Below are 11,980 nucleotides of genomic sequence, written 5' to 3'. Positions count from 1 at the left end.
AGTTTTGCCTCAATAATAAGGTTTGCCCCATTAAAACCCAAATGAAGAATTTTCCTTTCAACAAACTCCTTGGAACCTGACTTTTAACCATATCACTCTATTGAAACTCCCTTTTCCAAGGTCACTAACATATAGTGACTAAATGCTTCGCCAATAACCTTATTGTCAAATCTAAAAGCTTTTTCTTAATCTTGACATTCTGAAACATTTTATAGTATTGTCAAAGTGGCTTCACAAAAGTCCAACCCTAGGGGCAGCTAGGTAGAGCAGTGTATAGAGCACTGGCCCTAGAGTCAGGAGGACCTGAGTTCAAATCTGGCTTCAGACACTTGACACTAGTCTAGCTGTGTGACCCTGGGCAAGTCACTTAATCCTAATTGCCAAAACAAAACAAAAAAATTGAACTCTAAAACTCCATTATAATATAGAGTTGATGCTGGATTCTCAAAGTCTCTGACTAGTCAGTCAATGAATTTTAAGCACCCACTATGTGTCAGGCACTGTGCTAAGAGCTGAAGAGACAAAGGACAAAGTAGTTCCTGCTTTCAAGGAGTTCGTGGCCTAATGGGAAAGACAATATACAGAAAACTATGTCCAATGGTATACTTTGATATAAATTGAAGATGATGGAGAGCAAAGACATTAGAAACTAAGGGGATCTGTAATGGCTTTTATTCAAACACTTTCCAGTTTGTCACACAAAACATTCTGTCTCCTGATTCCAGGAAATTTCACTGGCTGATGCCCACACCTGTATTCTCCCACCTCCTCTCCCATCTCATCTCCATTTCCTAGATTCTTTGGCTTCAAGTCCCAACAAAAATTTCACCTTCAACAAGCCTTATGTGCCTTTGAGAAAATTATCTCCCTGGTATTTGTTTGTTTTTTTCTTGTCTCCTCTCTTCACAGTAAAGCAAAGCCTAGATACCTTTAGGAATGGGTATTTAAAAGGGTTCATTTGTCAGGGTGTTCTTTGATGTCAAACCACCAGGGAGTGCTCATGAGCAGGGGCAGGGCCCTTCCAGTCCAAAGCACTAAAAACATCTACTTGTACCTGTATGGTGAAAGTCCGCTTGTCTCAATTAATGGCACCTTTATGAAATCACTTTTCCTACACGCAGTCAAACTGAGACCTGTTAAAGACATTAGCCTGAAAAGGCCGAGGTTCCCACTGCACCTGGGTCTATTTCTAGTTGTCCTGATCTGTATCTTGCCCCTGGACCCAGATTGCTCTGGAGGAGAAAATAAGGTTAGTAACTTTGCACAGCCCTCCCTGACTCAAATCCAATTCACTTGCATATCATGACATCACCTCCCTGATGTCTTGAGCCTCTTTAAGAAGGAAGTACAAACAGCAGCATTCCCCCAGTAGCTGAGAGAGTTGGCCTGAGGGAAGGATTGTTAAACAGGAGAGGATATACCTCTCTAACCTCTAGCCTGGCAGTTAACAAGCCTCAGAGTCAAAGTTTTGAGAGAGTAGACCTGGAGAGGCTTCTGCCAATCTTAGGTTAAGCATCTCTGCCGCTTCTAAATACAGTAAGTAAAACCCACCTGAGCCTGAGGCTGGAGGTGGTCAAAGCTGCAACTACTTATTGAAGAACTAGTCTGGGGTGTCCGGCAGATCAGACCATACAGCAGAGATATGGTGCCCAGCAAGGAGCAAACCCAGCCAAGTTACCCATCTAAGCATGTGGGTGGTCAACACAACCTAGCAGGAGAGTGACCCATCCATCACCAAAGACACATTGATCATAAGGACTACAGAGAGAGAAGTCATCGAGACCTTGCTATTACAGAATTGTCTCAACCACAGGTGCCTCACTACAATTATGCTTTAAGCTTGTGCCCACTCTCTCCCCCTCTCCGTATTCTATACATGTTTGTGGGACTGTGCACTCCAGGGTTTCACAGGAAATGTTTTGTAACTACTGTTATTTCTGTGCCATTTGAATAAAGGCCTTTCTAAGAACTAATTGAGTCTACTGGTTGATTCTTAATGTGAAGCATAATGGTGGGGGCTCATAATCTACAGTGTTAGGAGTTGTGACCCAACTCTAGAACTAAAAATAATATCTATTCCTCTGTCCCCAGAGGTGGGGGTGGATGGTGGGGTACTATACAGATTGCTACTTGACCTTTGTTTTCAAAGAGGACCAATAACATCGTGATTTTGAGGTCAGGGTAAGGTTTGTTTGGCTGTGGCTGATCAGTCCAATAGGAGTTCAGAAGGCTCAAGGTCATCTGTTAGAACATTTGGGATGGAGATGTCTCTGGATTTACACAGCTCGTGTTTCCTCTGTGCTACCATGATTCTGCTTTGTTGGTGGAATACAGTGCCTTCTTTGATGTGAGCATGCCATGCTGGGCAGTCCTGTGCCAGCTTCTCCTCTGTCTCACAATTGATACTAAAGTTCTTCAGAGAGACCTTGAGAGTGTCCTTGTACCACTTCTTCTGACCACCATGTGAGTGCTTGCCTTGTGTAAGTTCTCTGTAAAACAGTCTTTTAGGTAAGCATGCATCTAGCATTTGGGCTCCATGGCCAGCCCAGCAGAGTTGTGCTCTCTGCAGTAATATGAATCCTTGGTGGTTCGACTCCAGAGAGGAGCTCAGTGTTGGATACCTTATCTTGCCAGGTAATCTTTAGAATCTTAAGACCACTCAAATGGAAGTGCTTCAGTTTTCTGGCATGGTGCTAATAGGTCCAGGTTTCACAGGCATATAACAGTGGAGTCAGCATGATGGCACTCTAGACTTTCAGTTTGGTATGTAGCCCAAAACCTCTTCTCTCCCTAACTTTCTTTCAGAGCCTCCCAAATGCTGAACTGGCTCTGGCAATGCATGCATCAACCTCATCATCTATATGGGCAGCTCTAGAAAGTATGTTGCCAAGGTAAGTGAACTTATCCACAGCATTCACTTTCTCCATTTACTGTGATCAATGGTTCCACATATGGATAGCCCAGGCAATACTAGCTGGTGGAGGCTCTCTATTTTTCTTGGTGTTGATTGTCAGACCAAAATGAACAAAAAGTGAAGGCTATGAAGAGAGTGAGGGCTGACAAAGTCTTTTTTAAAAAATTAGCAAAATGATAGAGAAAAATCGCTAGCAAGATAAATGGTTGGTTTTTTTTTTTTGTTGGCTTGACATCCCATCATGACAATCCTGATTGGTAGACATTTTAATGAGGAGGTGGGTTGAGTCACCTTAGCTCCTCCCCATTACTTCCTTCTTGGGAGTTTGGCATAATCCTCGGGTGATAGGATTAGACTTCAGACTTGGACTTTGATTGAATCAAATGGAATTTGAATTGAGTGGATTATGGGTAAGGTTACAAAGGAACTGGAACTTGGGATAAATGGGCAGTGCTGAGGTTACCAACCAAGGGTGGAGAAGCAATTCCTAATAGAATTCAGTCCTGAGTGGAGGTAATTACAAGACAAAAGCTTGGCCTTTAGGTAACTTCTCTGGGATGTAGATGGATGAAGGGTGGAGTTACAAAGGTAAGGATTTTAAACTTGCTCTGGTCTGCTGTTTGTCCTTCTGTTGTTGAAGAGGACCAGGACATGAGGGAAGTGATGCTACTACATGCAAGTGAATTGAATTTAAATGAGGGAGGGCTGTGAAAAGTCACCAGCCTCACCTTCTCCTCTGGAGCCATCTGGGTCCAGTGACATTCTATAGATCAGGACAACTGAAGATAGCCCAGGATGCAATGGGGAACCTTGGCCTTTTCTAGCTAAGGTCTTTAATAGGTCTCTGTTTGACTGAGGCTGCACCCATTCAGTAATTAAGGCTTAATAAGAAAAGAGCCAAAGAATACCCTCCTTAAAAAATATATGTATATATACATATATGTATATACACATATCTGGAGGGGAAGTCCCTCTGGGTTTCTGACCAAAACAGATACAATTGCTATTTACATTTATTCTGAGTCAATCAGAGCCCAAACAGTGACCAAGTAGGGCATAGCCTGGGACCTATGGGGGGCCAATTGATGAGAGCATCTGGGCCATCTCCATTTGTCCTGACCTATATCCCTCACTTAAATCAATTCGCTTGCATATCACAGCACCATGTCCCTGATTTAGTGGTCCTCTTAGAGAACAAAGGACAAACAGCAACCTCTGTGAACAGAAAAGGAGCCGCCGACTGGGGACCAAACTTCCAGATGAACAACAATGATTTTTTCCTTCCTTCCTTCCTTCCTTCCTTCCTTCCTTCCCCTCTGCTGAAAGGCAATGTAAATTTCAATCTCTGAAACTTTCTTTTTTTTTCTTTAAAGACCAGCTTTAACCTAAATCACACTGGTCTGGGAGAGTAATAAACCCACGATTAAGTCTTTAAAATAGAATTAAAATCAATTTTCAATTTTATAAGTCTAAATGTTTATTACTACTGAACGACTTCTTATTCCACTGAGTGACTTAGTCCTGACCTTCCACCAACTTCTCCCTTTTGGTTTAATTTGGAGAAGTAGGTCTCACTGACTTTCAGCTCAAGGAGATGGCCCAGAAAAGTAACAAAGTAAAATCCCTCCTAGAAAGCTCCTTTTTCTTCCCCTTCCTTGCATTTTTGCTTTAAACCCTTAGTAAAGAATGAATATATATGTGTGTATATATGCATTATACATGTGCATAATATATATAATATATTCATATGTGTATCTTTAAACTGGATATATTTGTTAATTTGTCAACAATCAGAATAATTTTTATTTTTAAATGAGAGGCAGAATCATCTTTGGAAGCAGGAAGACCTGGATTTAAATACTAGCTATGTGACCCTGGGCAAGTCACTTTACTGCTTGGTAACGATCTTTTGGTAACTTGCTCCAGATGATTCTTTAAGATACTAACTTACAGAAGAGTTGCTGATCTGTACCAGTGGAGGGAATTTCCATGCTGGGAGCTTCCTATACCAAAGCAATCATAGGTCAGGGAAACAAATCAAGGCAATCCTCAGGGCAGAGGTTTAGGGTGGTGGTGAAGAGGATTACCTTTGCCCCTTTTCCCTTTTGCCCCTTTTCAAAAGGAATTTGGCTCCTTTGTTTACAATTCCCAGAAAAACCTTAAAACTTTTAGATTCTTTCTTTGAAATCTTATTCAAATGTGCTTTCCTTCCTGGCCCCAAAAAGAACCTGGCTTCAGTTTGTCTACCAGTCCCAGGAAAACCTTCAAGTTTTAGAAACTGCCTTATTTCCCTTTGAAAGCTCTCTTTATCTCCATTTGAAAGCAAACTTCCCCCCTTTCAGCTCCCTTCATTATCTATTCTCATTGTTTATTACCTTCCAAAGGGACCCAACCAAACCCCCTTCCTCTGGCCAACCTTAATCCTAGCTAGGCGCCAAGAGGTCCAGGATCCCGTAGTTCTGTTCACCCCAGCTTGCTGGCCACTCCCATCCAGATCTCCCTAGGCCCTGCCTCCCGTCACTCCAAAGTGCTTGGCCACTCCTAGATTCCTCCCACAGTCTTTCTGTACTTAAGACTCACCTTTGCCCAATTCTGATGCTGGGAATTTCTTACGCCCCTAAAGGTTGAGACTCTCACGCCCCGCCCATCTTTACGGGCATCACCTGGCTTGGGATTCACCTGGCCTCCCCCATTCAGACACTGAGTTGTTCTCAAGCCTAGAGGCTGAGACTGCCTCACACCCACTCTTCCTTAAGAGAGTCAACTGACCACCTTAGTCCCCATTTAGATCACTGATGTTTGGGTTCCTTGGGAGTCTGGCCTATATGCTTTATCTTTAATAAACTTTTTCTCTGGCTGGAAGAATATTTGGGTTGAATTCACTCAGGCAGATCCACGCCTCAATCTGGGGCTTTTTCCCAGCACCCCAAAACCTCCTGCGATCTTGGGGTGCCTCTGTGCATCTAGGAGCACCCCAAAAAACCCCACCTCTTCAGTGGTATCAAATGAGAGGGGAAAAAAATATTCTAGATACTAGTAGCTTAGGGATTGTATTAAAATTATATCATGTACTGGTCCCCCAACCACACCCCCCCTCTTTTCCGGGCAATATTAGTAAGTTTATAAATAGCCAATACAGAGTACCAATGGCAAGAAGGAAGATTGCTAAAGGGGAACCTAGGAGTCACATACAGACTGTCCCAAAGATCAAAGGAGCATGATTTGCAAACTATGTCATATATTAACCAAAAATCACATCCTGGTAATATGTGCTGAATCAACCATCTAAACTTGGATGTCAGGGCCTTTGGGTCCTACGATATGTAAATCTCAGATGACTTCCAGATGTCTGCAGTAAGATCAGCCAGACACCAAATGGTGCTGATCATTTTGCGATGCCATGGATATGTTAAATCAAAAGATCTACTGATAACTTTGAGATGATTTGGCTCTGTTAATGAACAAACTTCAAGGTAACACAGATTAGAGTCGTCAGTTGCCCCCCAAAATATAATAAAAATAAGAGTCCCAACTCCTGCCCTCCCACTCCTGTCCTCCCCCAGCCCAGTACTTTTCCATCTCCATCTGAGTCTATGCTGCGGAGAGCTGCCAACTCCAATCTAGGGTTCTGTGATTGATTCTTTGTGCCTCTCCCCTGCCCCATCCTCTGCCCACACTGCCAGGCGCCATGCTGTCTGCCTCTATACCCCTTTTCACTGTTTGTCTCTACTTTCGGTGATGTTGCTCCCACACCCTCCATGCCTTATTAAAGTGTGATTGCAACTTCACTTCCCGCTGCCATCATGGCCTTTCCTGGCAATTACCTGAAGAACCAGGTGTACCCGCCCCATTTCATCATTGTATAAATTAATTGGCAATTAAAGTGCTCATTGGCAGAGGCTCTTTCCGTCTTCCCAGGGACATTCCTTGTATCAAGGAGAGGTATAAATTAAGTGCCAAGATTGTAACTGATAAGGTGAGCCCAGGTACTGGGGTAGCAGCAGAACAACAGTACAGGCTGGCAACTCCAACCTGACGTTTTCATACCTCTAAGCAAGGTCTGAATCTGGAGTTTAAGTCAGAAAGAGTGAATGAGGAAAGATGCCTAGTTTGTGTATCTAAACTGACTCAGCTAAATGATGGAATGTTTCCACCGATGATTTCCTAAGGAAGGAGCCCTTCACCCTGGAAAGGCAGGGGAAAACCCAGAGAACATTTTCATTCATTCACATGTTAGTTCATTCAACAAGCATCTACCATGTGCCAGGCACTGGGCTAAGCCCAGGCAACACCATGCCAAAAATGACGATCCCTGCTCTAGAAACCTTGGATTTTGTGGTGAGGGAAGTAACACATAACACAGACAAGTGGATACAAAATACACCCAAAGTAAATACAAAGTGATTGCCAGGAGGAGAGCATGAACATCTGAAGCCGAGCCAAGCATTTATCCCACTGGAGGGCTTCCCAACACATTTTCTGAAGGAGGTAGCTTTTGAGTTGAGCTTTCAAGGAAGCTGGGGATTCTAAGAGGGGCAGCTAGGTGGTGGTGAAGTGGATAGAGCACCCGACCTGGAGTCAGGAGTTCAAATTGGGCCTCAGATACTTAGTAGCTGTGTGACCTTGGACAAGTCACTTAACCCTGTTTGCCTCAGTTTTCTCATCTGTAAAATGGGCTGGAGAAGAAAATGGCAAATAAGTGATTTTTGTATCAGTATCTTTGCCAAGAAAACCCCAAATGGGGTCACAAAGAGGCAGGCATGACTAAAAACAACCAAACAACAAAATAACAACAACAAATGGGGTTATCTGCAGAGGTGATAATTGACTGTGCATATTTGTCACAGGGGTTCTGCTCTCCCCCTCCCATGGAGGAGGTCGGAGGCACAAGAAATAAATGTTTGTTCATTTTAAAAATTAAAAGAACATTAAAAAAAAAGAAAAGACTGCCATTCACTCCTTGAAGGCAGCATCTGCTAAATCACTTTGTACTTCAATTCAGCTCAGTTCAGTTCCATTCAGCAAGGATTTATTAAGTTTTTACTATTTATTATTAACTATTATCTAACCCTCCTACTTCCAGGCACTGGGCTAGGTAGGTGATCAACATACAAATCCCACCAAATGAAACAGGTCTTGTTCTCAAGGAGTTTGCGTTCTCTTGGTGAAAGCAACACATACACAGAAAAGTTCATACAACATCTAAGTAAAGTAAGTATAAAGTAAATTTGGGGATGGAGTGGCATGGGGTAGGGAGTAGTAACCACTAGAACTTGGAAAGGCATCTGAGTTGAACCCTGAAGAGAGCTAGGGGTTCTGGGAGACAGAGGAGAGGCCCCCACCCTCAAAATGTTCTTCTTAGATTCAGGCTTGGCCATCTCATTTTGTTCCCTGAGTGATTCTGTAGATTCTGTATTGTGTGTCTTCCCACCTGCACCCAGGACTGTGTGTGCTGGACATTGTACTAGGACAAGTATTGTTATTCTAGAAACTTGGGGCACAATGATTGTCCTTAAGGAGCTTAGAGGCTCATGGGTGGGGAAATAGGACTGAAAGAGGGAATAATTAGAGAACACTGAGAGAGGATATATCCAAGTGCTAGACTGAACATAAGCAGGCACCAAAATGAATGAATGAATGAGAGAGCCTTTATTTACCTGATTCTATGCAAAACACAGTATATGGTAAAATCTTATGTTTTTGGCATATGTAAATTCTCTTAGAATGGGGGACTATTTTTCATTTTTTTCTTACACATAACAAGCACTTCATAAATGTTTGGTGAATTGGATTTGATGGGTGATTGTGAAGGGAAGTGATGCCTATGTCCAACCCTTGTATGATCTAGCCTTCTCCCAGCTGCTAAATGATCTTCCTAAAGCATAGCTCTGACTATGTCACTCCCATGATCAAAAGCCTCCCACAGCTAGCACACCCTGGTTTCCCTTATGGAGAGCATCTTAAGGATTCTAGCAAAAAGCCCTAGCAAGAGCTATGTTACCCTTTTGCTCATATGCCCCTATACTGGAACCTATTTTTTTCCTAGACTGTATATGTATTGGTGAGAAAGTATGTCAGATTTTTGAGGGGATGTTTGTACCAATTGTTCTTGCTGTATCAATAACTAATTGAGTCCTACTGACTAACTGATAATCAACCCATAATCATGGCAGAAAGCACTTCAGTGGGAGCTTAGGAGCTATAGCACTAGAAAAATAACTCCCAGCCCCCCAGGGATACCCCTAGATCCCCAGGAGATATACTAGCAGAGCTCTGGGAATCATCAGGGCCAGGGCAAGAATTAGGACACCCCAGAACTTATGTGAAGAATGCAGGGTTCTGGGGCAGCTAGGTGGCATAGTGGATAGAGCACCAAACCTGGAGTCAGGAGGACCTGAGTTCAAATCTGGCCTCAGACACATAACACTCACTAGCTGTGTGACCCTGGGCAAGTCACTTAACCCCAATTGCCTCACCAAAAAAAAAAAAAAAAAGAATGCAGGGTTCTTTTCCACTATATTACCTACCTCCCACTGGTGAAGAAATCTGTGTCTGCCTTTCTATTGCCTTTCTATTTTTTCTCCCCTATCTCTTCCTTGTTGTTGCTAGCTAATCAAAATCACCCCTTGTCTCTTATTAATTAGGACAAGGTTTCTAAGTGTGGTCAAGGAGTGGGTTTTAACCACCTTCATGCTCATTCTTTCCAGAGTTAATTTAAGCTTCCCTAGAATGGGTCTCTTTCAAAGGGTAGACACATGGGCTTTCTCTTTTGCCTGCTTATACAAGGTATCACTGCACTAAGACCTTTGGGACACCCTGTATATAGCTCTAAGAGCTGTTTTTTGGTTTTTTGTTTTTTTTGTTTTTTAGGCAATTGGGGTTAAGTGACTTGCCCAGGGTCACACAGCTAATAAGTGTCAAGTGTTTGGTCTGAGACCGGATTTGAACTCAGGTTCTTCTGACTTCAGGGCCAGTGATCTATCCACTACACTAAAAGTTGTTTTTATTCCTGAAGATATCAACTGAAATCACCCCAAGAGGATCTACCTGTGGAGTAGAATATTCATATAGGTTCTGGACCCACTCTTCATCCTAGGGTCTTGCTTTAGCTTTGGGATGGGATTGTGTGAGACACACTAAGAGGTCATGTGCATACAGGCAAATGTAAGATTATGTGGTACACAAGTATGCTTAACTAGGAAAGGAAGCCCCACTAGAACAGTATCCCAGCTCTCCCCTTTGGAGGAGAGTTGAGAAGGGAAGTGAAGTCTTGAGTAAGAAATGAGCAGCTCTCGGTATTACTTTCGAGGCAAGTGAGTCAAAACAGAGTCAGTAGGTAGCTAAGTCACTCCATATCCTGCTGAACTGTGTAAAGCTGATGTGGTTGGTTTTCTTCCCCCTTACTGGTTGAGAGACTTGAGAGCATTGCAACAGAATATGCAGAATGGTGGAGAGAAGGCCTTTGGTAACTCCCACTATTTAGTGGCAGCCTGGCCCTCCCCATCATTCCATCAGTCTTTTCATTCCTCTTTTGTTCATTTCCTGGGCACTCCTTACAATGATCATCTCACCTTCTGCAAAGCAGCTATCTTGTTCCCCTATTTCTTTTTTCTCCAGACTAAACTTCCTCATTCCTTTTATTAAGTTACAAATTCCACCTTTTAATCAAACAAACAATAAGCATTTATTAAGCACCAACTATATGCCAGGCACTGGGCCAGGCACTGAGAATACAAAGATAGACAGTCCTTGCCCTCAGAGAGTTTACATTCTAAGGTAGAGGAGAAGACCACATACATACATACATGTGTGTATATGTATGTGTGTATGTGTTATATATAAAATCAAAATACATACAAAGTAGACATAAGGTGAACCTAGAGGAAAAGACACGTAGCTAGGTGGACCAAGACAGACCTCCTGCAGATGGTGACAGTTGAGCTGAGTCTCAAAGGGAACTCAGGAGTGAAAGAGGCAGAAGTCAGGAGGGAGAGCATTTGAAGTTTGGAAGACAGTCATTGCCAGGACGTGGAAGGCAAGAAATGGAAGGTCGGGTATAGGGATTGGCAGATTAGGTGAGGATGGCTGGATCTGGAATGGGTGGGTGGGAGGAATGTATAAGAAGACAGGGAAGGGGCCTTGTTGTGAAGGAGCTTAAAAAGCAGAGCAAAGGAGTCTGTATTTGAGCCTGGAGGTGATAGAGAGTCTCTGGAGTATATTGGGTGTGGGGGTGTATGATACAGTGAGACTTACACTTTAGGAAAATTACTTTGGGTCTGTGGAGAGGATGGAGTGAAGAGGGGGAAAGAGGGGAGAGGGAAGAGTGAAGAGGACAGAGTGAGGAAGGGAGACCTGTCAGGAGGTGAACTGCAATAGTCCAGGCAAAGCCTGGTGAGGACCTGATCTCGGGGAGTGCTTGTGGAGTGGAGAGAAGGAGGCATTACTCTCCTCAAGAGCCAATATTGCCCTTTGTCTCACTGCTTGCCATGAGCTTTCCTTCTCTCCCAGACATATCTCTGTCTTTGTATCATCCCTCTAATGCTTTCCTCTAGTCTGAGAGAAACAGAGGTCCTTCCTTTGAAGCTACCTTCCTTTCCCATACCATAAGCCCCATCTCTTCCCAGCTCCTGAGGGACTTTGATTACAGATTTTTCCCCCCTTTTCCTCCTCATTGATTTCACTCCTGTTTGAAAACATTTACTCCCTTCCTTTTACCTCCATTGAAAACCCTTGCTAATTTTGACTAGCTCCTCTCCTATTTCTTGTCCTCCTTTTACTATCCAATTTTTGAGTGAGTGGTTGACAACCACTAACACTGTTGTCTCACTAGCACTTCCTGAATAACCCCCAGCAACCCGGCTTGAATCCCCACCCTTTTAGTGAAATTGTTTGCATACCTAACCAATGGCTTCCTCCCCAGACCCAGTGGGCTTTCTCTCAGTCCTCATTTTCTCTAAGCCTTCTAGCAGCACTTGACTATCTCCCCCCTTCTTCATGGAAATCTTTTCCCTTGGCTTCAATCATACTATACTACCTTGATTCTCTTATGTTGTGAAGATTGAATGA

Source organism: Vombatus ursinus, unplaced genomic scaffold (assembly GCF_900497805.2).
Source record: "Vombatus ursinus unplaced genomic scaffold, bare-nosed wombat genome assembly UNPS02014768.1, whole genome shotgun sequence".
NCBI classification, from domain to species: domain Eukaryota; kingdom Metazoa; phylum Chordata; class Mammalia; order Diprotodontia; family Vombatidae; genus Vombatus; species Vombatus ursinus.
This window is presented reverse-complemented; position numbering follows the sequence as displayed.